General features: G+C 43.5%; 1 non-coding gene across 1 annotated transcript; it reads right to left on the reverse strand.

Moving 5' to 3' along the window:
* Nucleotides 1–273: 273 nt before the first annotated feature.
* Nucleotides 274–348, reverse strand: trnae-uuc (transfer RNA glutamic acid (anticodon UUC)). The gene has a single exon. It is a non-coding gene; the product is annotated as a tRNA-Glu (tRNA).
* Nucleotides 349–9,882: the final 9,534 nt, after the last annotated feature.

Genomic DNA, 9,882 nt, shown 5'->3' on the forward strand with positions numbered 1-9,882 from the left:
CCAATTTCACACCGCCACTTGAAACATCCCACCCAGAACCATCCCCTACAGCTCACACACCCCTGAACACAACCAGCAATTCAGCATGGCCAACCCACCTAGCCTGCACATCTTTGGACTGTGGGAGGAAACCAGAGCACCGGGAGGAAACCCATGCACACACGGGGAGAATATGCAAACTCCACACAGACAGTCACCCGAGGTTGGAATCGAACCTGGGTCCCCGGCACTGTGAGGCCGCAATGCTAACCACTGAGCCACCCCAAAATGTGCTGCACTGACCGGGAATCGAACCCAGGCCGCAGCGGTGAAAGCGCCGAATCCTAACCACTGGACCACCAGTGATGCTAACCATCTCTCAAAGACAGCAAGAACTGCAAAGGTTGGAGTCAGAGTCAATACAGTGTGGTCCTGACCTGACACGTTGATTTTCTTGCTCCTCTCATGCTGCCTGACCTGCTGAGTTCCTTCAGCTCCACACTGTATTGACTGTTGTCTTTATCCATCAGACCATGGGAAATATTTGTGCATACCTGCCTGGCCTCGCAGATTTACTTCCGTTCAATGTAGAACTATTCTACCCACAACCCAACACACTGATAGATATGCAACAAGCAGCATGGTTATAGCTTCAAACATATAACCAAACATGTTCAATGGCTTAAGTAGCAGCAATGCTGATAACTTCCCTTTAGTTACCCGGAGAACTGCTTTACAGCATAGTTATAACAAAGATACACCATTATGGAAAGATAAATCAGATTTACTTGTAAAGCTTCAAGATTAACTGCTTCAACTTGAGAACGTTTCATTCCAATATTAAACATAAAGGGATGATTACCTTCTTCTTTGTTACTTTCAGTGTTTTGTGTGTCAGTATTTTGTTCTCTTTCAAGGTGCTGTTGAGGGCGGCAAATTTTGAAGCTCCATCCTGAAAATGTACATAGAAAACCAGCTATTCATTCACTGCATCTAATCTATATCTCCCATAATATCAAATGAGATAACAGAAGAGATTTCAAAACTCAAGCTTTAATTGTAAAAACATTTTACAACGCTAAAGCCTTATGTCAACATTTGGCCAATTCAAACTCAAGAGGTGATAGCCAGGCAATGATATTTGGAAGTGATATTACAATTTATCCCACGCACAATAGTTTATCACAAAACTAGTATCAATGTTTAACCCATAAAACAATCACTTGGCAACTATTTCAGATTCCCATCCAAGTGTGCAAATCAAATTGTTGGACATGGTGAAGTTGCTGCTTCAAACTGCATTTAAAATGAGGTTTCAAATTATATTTTCTGAGATTTAAAAACACAACAGTGAAAATGATGATTGCTGGCTCACTCAGGTGAAATTCACCAGACAGTCACATTTGGGGAAGTATTTTCAGAAAATACGCTATGGTATATCAAGGTGGTATCTTATCACTACACTCAGTGTCAACTAAGGATCGACAGTAAGTGTTGATATGGTGGCCTTGCGAATGGCACACCCATATAAAGTAAAGCTTAGCAAGCCATATTGCCAGAGAACATCTGTGTAATATGCTTAAAGATTAACGAACCATGCATCGATATTCACTGTACAATCTGGGAGACAGCATTATGGAAGTTAAACAACTGTCCAATCTTGAACTCAGATTTTCCCATGTATATTTATAGAAATTGACACCACAAAAGCAATCATCCTGCACAACACACGTTTTTGATTATTAAAAACAAATCTACTTTTAGATTCAAGCCAGATATGAAAAGTAATTTGGAATTCTGCACTGTGCACCAATAGCAAACATAATAAACAAGGTGTGACAGCAGCACCGTAGAAATTATGGAGCCAGCAGATGGACAGCAATGCAAAAACATCGTCAACCTCAACTCGAACTTTCAGCAGTATGAAAAACGGAGTGTCTGTCAAATTGTTAACAACCCAACATGAATGCTGCATTTCGTCCTCTTCAAGTACCACCTTCAAACTGCTTTGATTTAATCTAAGAATGATTCAACAGAAAACTTGCATCTTGCCTCCTTACTGTCCTGGACACACTAGTTTGGTCAAGTGACACCAAAATGTTTATAACTGACAAATTATTTTGTTACTTTGTAAAATTCAGGAACAAAATGACTGGGCAAACAGCATGACAAACAGAGTGAGGAGGAATGTCTCGAAACCTGGTAAAACAATCTGCTTTTTGAGAAGGTTTTTGAAGTTAGTTTGAAATGTCAGTGGTGGTCCAAGCTAGTTGAAACTAAATAGTTGATGTCTGAAATGCTCAACAAACAAAGCAATGTGATTATTTCTCAGTTCCAATGCAGAAAATATTTATTACCGCAGAGAACAATAAAAGGAAGACATGCTAATTGAACAAAAACACTAACGAGAACCAATTAAAGCTATTCGTGTTTTGCCTTGGCTTTTATTAATTACGAGGCCCTCCAAGTGTGCAAATCAAAAGAAAAGAAAACTGACATATATCCTGCTTTTAATATCATTGTGCAAGTGTTCAAACTTCCAAGATAACGAACACTGAGAAAGGTAATCTATGAAGGTTGCATCATGACAGAACGATTTTGGAAGACTTGAGCCAAGTTAGACCATCCATATGTAATACATGTATCCCTTGTTGCATTATTGATTCACAGTATTTGTATGCATTCAGACACCAATGTAATTCATTGTAGATATTTTGCTTGAAAATACCTATAATGCCCTGAATATCGATGCACAGTGCCAAATGCAAACGCTTACCTGTTTTTCGCGCTGGCTACTTGTCATTATGTTGCCATCTTCGGAGATGAGATTTGAAAGATCTTCAAATGTTGCCTTTGTGCTCCTAGTCAAGAGAATATAACAAATTACTCTTGACAGAATAGAGTCAAGATTGCAAACAGCTGACATGGAATCTGACAAATAAGCAAGTCATACAGACAGTGAAGGGCAGTGAAGCATTTTTCAAACAATTGCAGTTATTTTAATGAAACAGTTCAGATATGTTTTGACACATCTCTTTGGCAGGTAGAATTTGAACCCAAGAGATATTGGGAACTGCAGATGCTGGAGAATCCAAGATAACAAAGTGTGGAGCTGGATGAACACAGCAGGCCAATCAGCATCTCAGACGCACAAAAGCTGACGTTTCGGGCCTAGACCCTTCATCAGACAGAATTTGAACCCAGATTATTTCAGCCCAGAGATGGAGATGTTACCACTGTGCCACAAAAGCCCTTCATTGCAGTAGTTTTAGGAAATCTCATCACAGCAAGTGAGATTTCACCTCCAAGCTGCCTCAAAATAACAATCATGATCAAATCGTCTACGGCACAGGAATATAAACTACAAGTGCGCACTTCAAAGAGGTATAGACTGCTTTCTTGGGTGATTAAAATAATTGTGTTCTTTGTATTTCAGGTTCCTATACAAACCTCCAGTTCATATCACCCCGTCACAGCACATCCACAGGAAACTGTCTTACGTTACATCCAACAGCAGATCAGTTTTGGAACACAATAGTTCAATATTTTAAGCTGTCAAACAGTTTTCTTTTTCCACTGTAGAAAATTAACTCCTCACTCCTTAGTGAAAGAATGAAAGATTCTGCCAGTAAGCCAACTGTTAGGATTGCACTGTAGTGCCTCTGGTAATCCTGTCAACACATCTGGAGTGTGAAGATCACTTTGGCAAGTAAACTTGGAGGTGAAACCTGCAAATTCCTACCACATATTTATTAAAAATAATGACACGGCTTTTTCAGAAAAATGACTCACTTTGACACGGCTGCCCAAGTCTTCTGAAACTCTAAGATGTTATTTGCTTGCAATGCACGGGTAATTGCACACACTGAAGAGAAATTTCCCAAAATCCGACATTCCTGTGAGAACATAAAACATGAGTTCTGTGGGAAAAACAGTGGCTCCCCATGACCCAATACCTCAGACATTAAAATGTTCCATCAGAAAAACGTGATCTGCAAAAATAACAGCATTAACAAACGACTTTGTGGGGGCAAAAATTCCACAAATCTTAGCGACTTAAAACTTGATCTTCATTTTTTTTTCCCTCTGAGACATTTCACTCTCTGCCAACACTTGACTCGTTAGACATGGTTACTGACGCCAAAGCAAAGATTCGAATGAATAAGTTGGAGACACGGCCATCTGAGTGGTGGAAGTGGCGAAGTTAGGGAGCTGGAGACGGGTAATCATCTGTGTTATATCCATTGTATTCATCTGATAAACGAATGACAGATTACATTTTCTGCCAGCATAGGAGGGCAGGGCCTGACACATGAGATAATCATTCAAGGAAAGCGTACAAATCAGAAAATTGAGTCTACTTTTATGAATCACAATGTTATTGAGACTGAGTTAACTAATCGTAGTGAGGATAGCATGTGAATGTCCTTCATCTGCCTGCCCCACGGAGACAGGGAGAAGAATAGAACAAATCAAACCTCCCTTCCACAAGCATAAATTTGAACTTTGTTGGGAGGGGCCGAGGGGCAGGAGAGTAGGTAGCCTGCAATTGTTTGTTCTCAACTCTCAAAACCACTTCTGCTTAGCGAGGAAGGCCAAGGAGGGAGAGGGTCATTAGACCATATTGGCTTTATGTGGATGTGCCTCACTGGGCATCATTAGATAGATGCCTTATCTGATTAAGTCCAGCAGGTAAGATCTCAAGCCCACAGTCTTTCGGCTTGAGGGCAACAAAGGCTGCTGCAGTAAAAAGTAAGTGACGGAGGACACTTCAACATGGATAAGGCCCCTCATCAACTATTGTCAACTCAAATGACAACCGGAAGAGCCAGCCAAGTGATCACTGGAAGGTGGCAACTCATCTTCAGCATGGCCTTTGACAGCACCAGTTTCTAGGTCGGCACGGACAGCCTGTCAGGAGCTCATGTATCCATGTCTATGACTGGGTGTCTGCCTCCATTCATTTCAACTTCTCTGGATTGTGAAACTGGAGACAGGCATCAATGCCTTAAGATTCTTTACGAGTCCAAATCCATGCAGGCAGCGTTGCCAAGAGCCAAACCAGATTTGTCACAAATACCTGGCAAAGGTATAATTATGAATCTTCATTCCCAACCTTTCGAATGACTAAATATTTTATGGTCACATGAATATGGGAAATTTCAATGATAATACACTTTTGTTGCTATGATCCAGTGCCATTTTGGATGATAAAATGAATATGAATAAATTACTTAATTCACTTAATTAGTTAATTACTAGCTTCCTGTCTTGATTCTTTCCAAATGTACTCGTGGGAATGCCACATATTGATGACAAAGACAAGCCTGATATCAGGTATGACAGCCCTTCCTCATCCTTTTCCCAATTGCTGATTAAAATGCAAAGACAAATTCCTTTGGCAAACACATAAGAAACAGACAATCAGGCAAGTTACTGAAGGGCCGTCATACGGGCATATGGAATGCAGAAAACTGAGAATAAAATTTACAATGTGTCATAAATCTGATCACTGCTCGGAAGGGAGGCAAGCAACATTCTGTAATGCCTAATAAGTAACTTTGTGTTTGAAGGGCCACTAAAAATCTGAAATCAGTTTACTTTATTTCTCCACAGAAATATTTTTGATGAGAAAGAAAACTTTAATATTTCAATGCAACTGTAAACTGAGGCATGAACTATTAGCAGCCAACTCTATGGAAATTACAAATGCTAGGATTTGCCATGAAGCATTCAATTCTAATTCTGCTCGTCAATTCGAGAGGCTTTCAAACCCTAAACATCTCAACACATCGTAGGAACTGCTTGCTCTCTTCCACCATGTTTGTTTCATGCACTGAGTGCTTTACCCTGTCATAAAGGTTAAAAATCACGAAAGAACAAGTGTACCTTGGCAACATCAATCCACTTCTCAATGATTTTCGCCCTCTGCCGTGGTTTTAGCTGCTGAGGCCGACTGATGGTGCTGGTGACACAATTCTTAACGTTATTGAACTGTGCCACGATAGCCCAGACGGTTGATGCTCGATCTGGTTGTTCAGCCCAGATGGACCCTAAACATTCGCTGGGCACAAGTTTCTTAAAAAGATCCTGATCAAAAATAAAAAGGAAACAAAGATTACATATATTAGCAGTACTGTGGTTGAAGGAATGAACTACAAACAAGGTTCTTCCATTCATGAGTAAACTCATTCTGCTAGTTTTCATTTGTACATTCAAAACTGCACAAGCTACTTTGTCAACAACTGAGTACATAATACACACATTGATGCCCAAGGTGCATATAGGTTGTACAAACAGGTCAACAGCCTTGAGTTTTCAGTCATCTCCTTCTTATTTGTAAGTTAGATTCTAAATCACTAGTTATCTCCACCCAGCTCCGACTGCTGGCTTCGTGCACACCATCAATGCACGGCTTTGTTGGCAATAGTCACTCCTCCTGATGCTCAGCCATGGTGGTCCATAAGCTAGACAGACTGGCCATCAGGAAAGTGCTCCTGCATCATGTCCACTTCTCACATCAAGGCAGATTGACAGAACACAATGGCTGCCGCACCCCATGTTGGTTAAGTACACCTCAACGTCAACACCTCCCCACTGTTGGTTTCATGCTGAAGCTGAATGTTGCCAAACATCCAAGCCTGTCAATTGGTCATTCTGTTTGCATTGTCTCCTCTTGCCTCCCTCTTCAAGGCTAACAACTCCCACAAACAATTATGCTCCGAGTGTCAAACTTAACACAAACTCAGAAACCATGGAGTGGGAAACTGCTGCGTATTTATGCAAGCATGGTGCACTCTCACTTTTAACACTCCGATCATGTGACAATGATGTCATCGATTATTTCAGGCAGGGAACAGCTGAGGCTAACCTTCCGCCCTCTACAGTAAACTAAATAATAAATCTCCTGTTTCAGCCTCCTGGACCTGCCTGCAACAGGAACAACACAGGCGACCAGAATCAAAAACACTGCCTTGACATTCACCAGGTCAAACAACTGATTTGAAAAGGAATCACTGATCTCATTGCCGACCTCACTGCTTCAAGGAAAGAAAAGCAGCTATGTTCCTCTACAGACACCAATATAGGTTGTTTCCCATCCAAAATGTCTGTTGTCATCATTGTGTCACATGATTAGACTCGAAGTGTCAGAATGTATACACACATGCAACAGAGACTGCAATGAAAACAGATGTTAACTTTCTAACTCTGTGCAGAAAAGCAGCGATCCATAACCAACTCGTACGTTTGACAAAAAGTTCACTTGCAGATTAGATATGCGCACCCCTGCTCTCAACACTGACAATTGCTCAGGCTTTTTGAGACCTCGAGGACTACTTACATTCTAGAGTCACACCCAATGCTGTCATATAGACCACAGTCCCATTTGCTCAAAGCTGAGCTTCCATTTGAAGCCGAAGCCTATGACCAGACCCAGACAGAACACAAAATTTGAGTCAGCAATCCTTCGCCTCATTTCGTAGAGGTAGGCACCAAGCCACCTTGGAGACTAGACTGGAATAGCCTGATCTCGTGGCTGATTCCATTCCAGGAGATCTCTGCAAACACCAAAGTTGTCTTACTGGACACTTCGAACAAAATCACTGGGTTCATGTCAGAAAAGTGACTGTTCTGGTGAAACATTTCAACTTTTACCCTGAAATACTATTCATTTTGTAGAGATTCAACACGAAGTTACGAAGGATTTTCAGTGCTCTCCCTGCTCACTTAATTCATGTGACATTCATTTAAAAAAATAGGCGAGTGCTGAAGTCTTCATCGACAGGTATTTCAAGCTTAAGACTGAAGTTACATTTCAAACAAGACACTTTGACATCTTGGACGACTGCATTGTGAAGGCAATTCAGTTATAATGACTGGTGGAGCGGAAATAGCTTTCAATAATATGGTGAGATTCGGATGCTTACTGCTGACTGAAACATCGTATTGAGAATGACTGGGAAAGACAGGTCTCAACAGAATAGACCCTAGATTCCTAGATAATAAAATGTGAGGCTGGATGAACACAGCAGGACCAGCAGCATCTCAGGAGCATAAAAGCTGACATTTCGGGCCTAGACCCTTCATCAGAGAGGGGGATGGGGTGAGGGTTCTGGAATAAATAGGGAGAGACGGAGAGGCGGACCGAAGATGGAGAGTAAAGAAGATAGGTGGAGTGGAGAGTATAGGTGGGGAGGGACGGAGGGGATAGGACAGTCCAGGGAAGACAGAAAGGTCAAGGAGGTGGGATGAGGTTAGTAGGTAGGAGGTGGAGCTGCGGCTTGGGGTGGGAGGAAGGGATGGGTGAGAGGAAGAACAGGTTAGGGAGGCAGAGACAGGCTGGACTGGTTTTGGGATACAGTGGCGGGAGGGGAAGAGCTGGGCTGGTTGTGTGGTGCACTGCGGGGAGAGGACGAACTGGGCTGGCTTTGAGATGCGTTGGGGGAAGGGGAGATTTTGAAGCTGGAGAAGTCCACATTGATACCATTGGGCTGCAGGGTTCCCAACCGGAATATGAGTTGCTGTTCCTGCAACCTTCGAGTGGCATCATTGTGGCACTGCAGGAGGCCCATGATGGACATGTCATCGAAAGAATGGGAGGGGGAGTGGAAAACGCTCGCGACTGGGAGGTGCAGTTGTTTATTGCAAACCGAGCGGAGGTCTTCTGCAAATCAGTCCGCAAGCTGCTGCTTGGTTTTCCCAATGTAGAGGAGGCCACACCGGGTACAATGGATACAGTATACAACATTGGCAGATGTGCAGGTGAACCTCTGCTTAACATGGAAAGTCATCTTGGGGACTGGGATTGGGGTGAGGGAGGGGATGTGGGGGCAAGTGTAGCATTTCCTGCGGTTGCAGGGGAAGATGTCGGGTGTGGTGGGGTTGGAGGGCAGTGTGGAGCGAACAAGGGAGTCACACAGAGAGTGGTCTCTCCGGAAAGCAGGATACAATGCATCATCCTCCGAAACTTCCGCCATCTACAGTCCAACACCACCACCCAAGACATTTTTCCATCCCCACTCTTGTCTGCCTTCCGGAGAGACCACTCTCTCCGCGACTCTCTTGTTCGCTCCACACTCCCCTCCAAACCCACCACACCAGCACCTTCCACTGAAACCGCAGAAAATGCTACACTTGCCCCCACACCCCCTCCCTCACCCCATCCAAGGCCCCGAGATGACTTTCCATATTAAGCAGAGGATCACCTGCACATCTGCCAATCTAGTATGTTGTATCCATTGTACCCGGTGTGGCTTCCTCTACATTGGGGAAACCAAGTGGAGACTTGGGGACCGGTTTGCAGAACACCTCCACTTGGCTCGCAATAAACAACTGCACCTCCCAGTCACGAGCGTTTTCCACTCTCCCTCCCATTCTTTAGATGACATGTCCATCATGGGCCTCCTGCAGTGCCACAATGATGCCACCCGAAGGCTGCGGGAACAGCAATTCATATTCCGCTTGGAAACCCTGCAGCCCAATGATGTCAATGTGGACTTCACCAGATTCAAAATCTCCCCTTCCCTCACCGCATCCCAAAACCAGCCCAGATCGTCCTCTCCCCCCACTGCATCCCAAAAGCAGCCCAGACTGTCTTTGCCTCTCTAACCTGTTCTTCTTCTCAACAATCACTTCCTCCCACCCCAAGTCGCACCTCCATCTCCTTTCTGCTAACCTCATCCCACCTCCTTGACCTGTCCGTCTTCCCTGGACTGTCTTATCCCCTCCCTACCTCCCCACCTATACTCTCCTCTCCACCTATCTTCTTTTCTCTCCATCTTCGGTCCGCCTCCGCCCTCTCTCCCTATTTATTCCAGAACCCTCACCCCATCCCCCTCTCTGATGAAGGGTCTAGGCCCCAAATGACAGCTTTTAAGCTCCTGAGATGCTGCTGGTCCTGCT

This window comes from Stegostoma tigrinum, chromosome 8 (genome assembly GCF_030684315.1).
Source record: "Stegostoma tigrinum isolate sSteTig4 chromosome 8, sSteTig4.hap1, whole genome shotgun sequence".
NCBI lineage: Eukaryota > Metazoa > Chordata > Chondrichthyes > Orectolobiformes > Stegostomatidae > Stegostoma > Stegostoma tigrinum.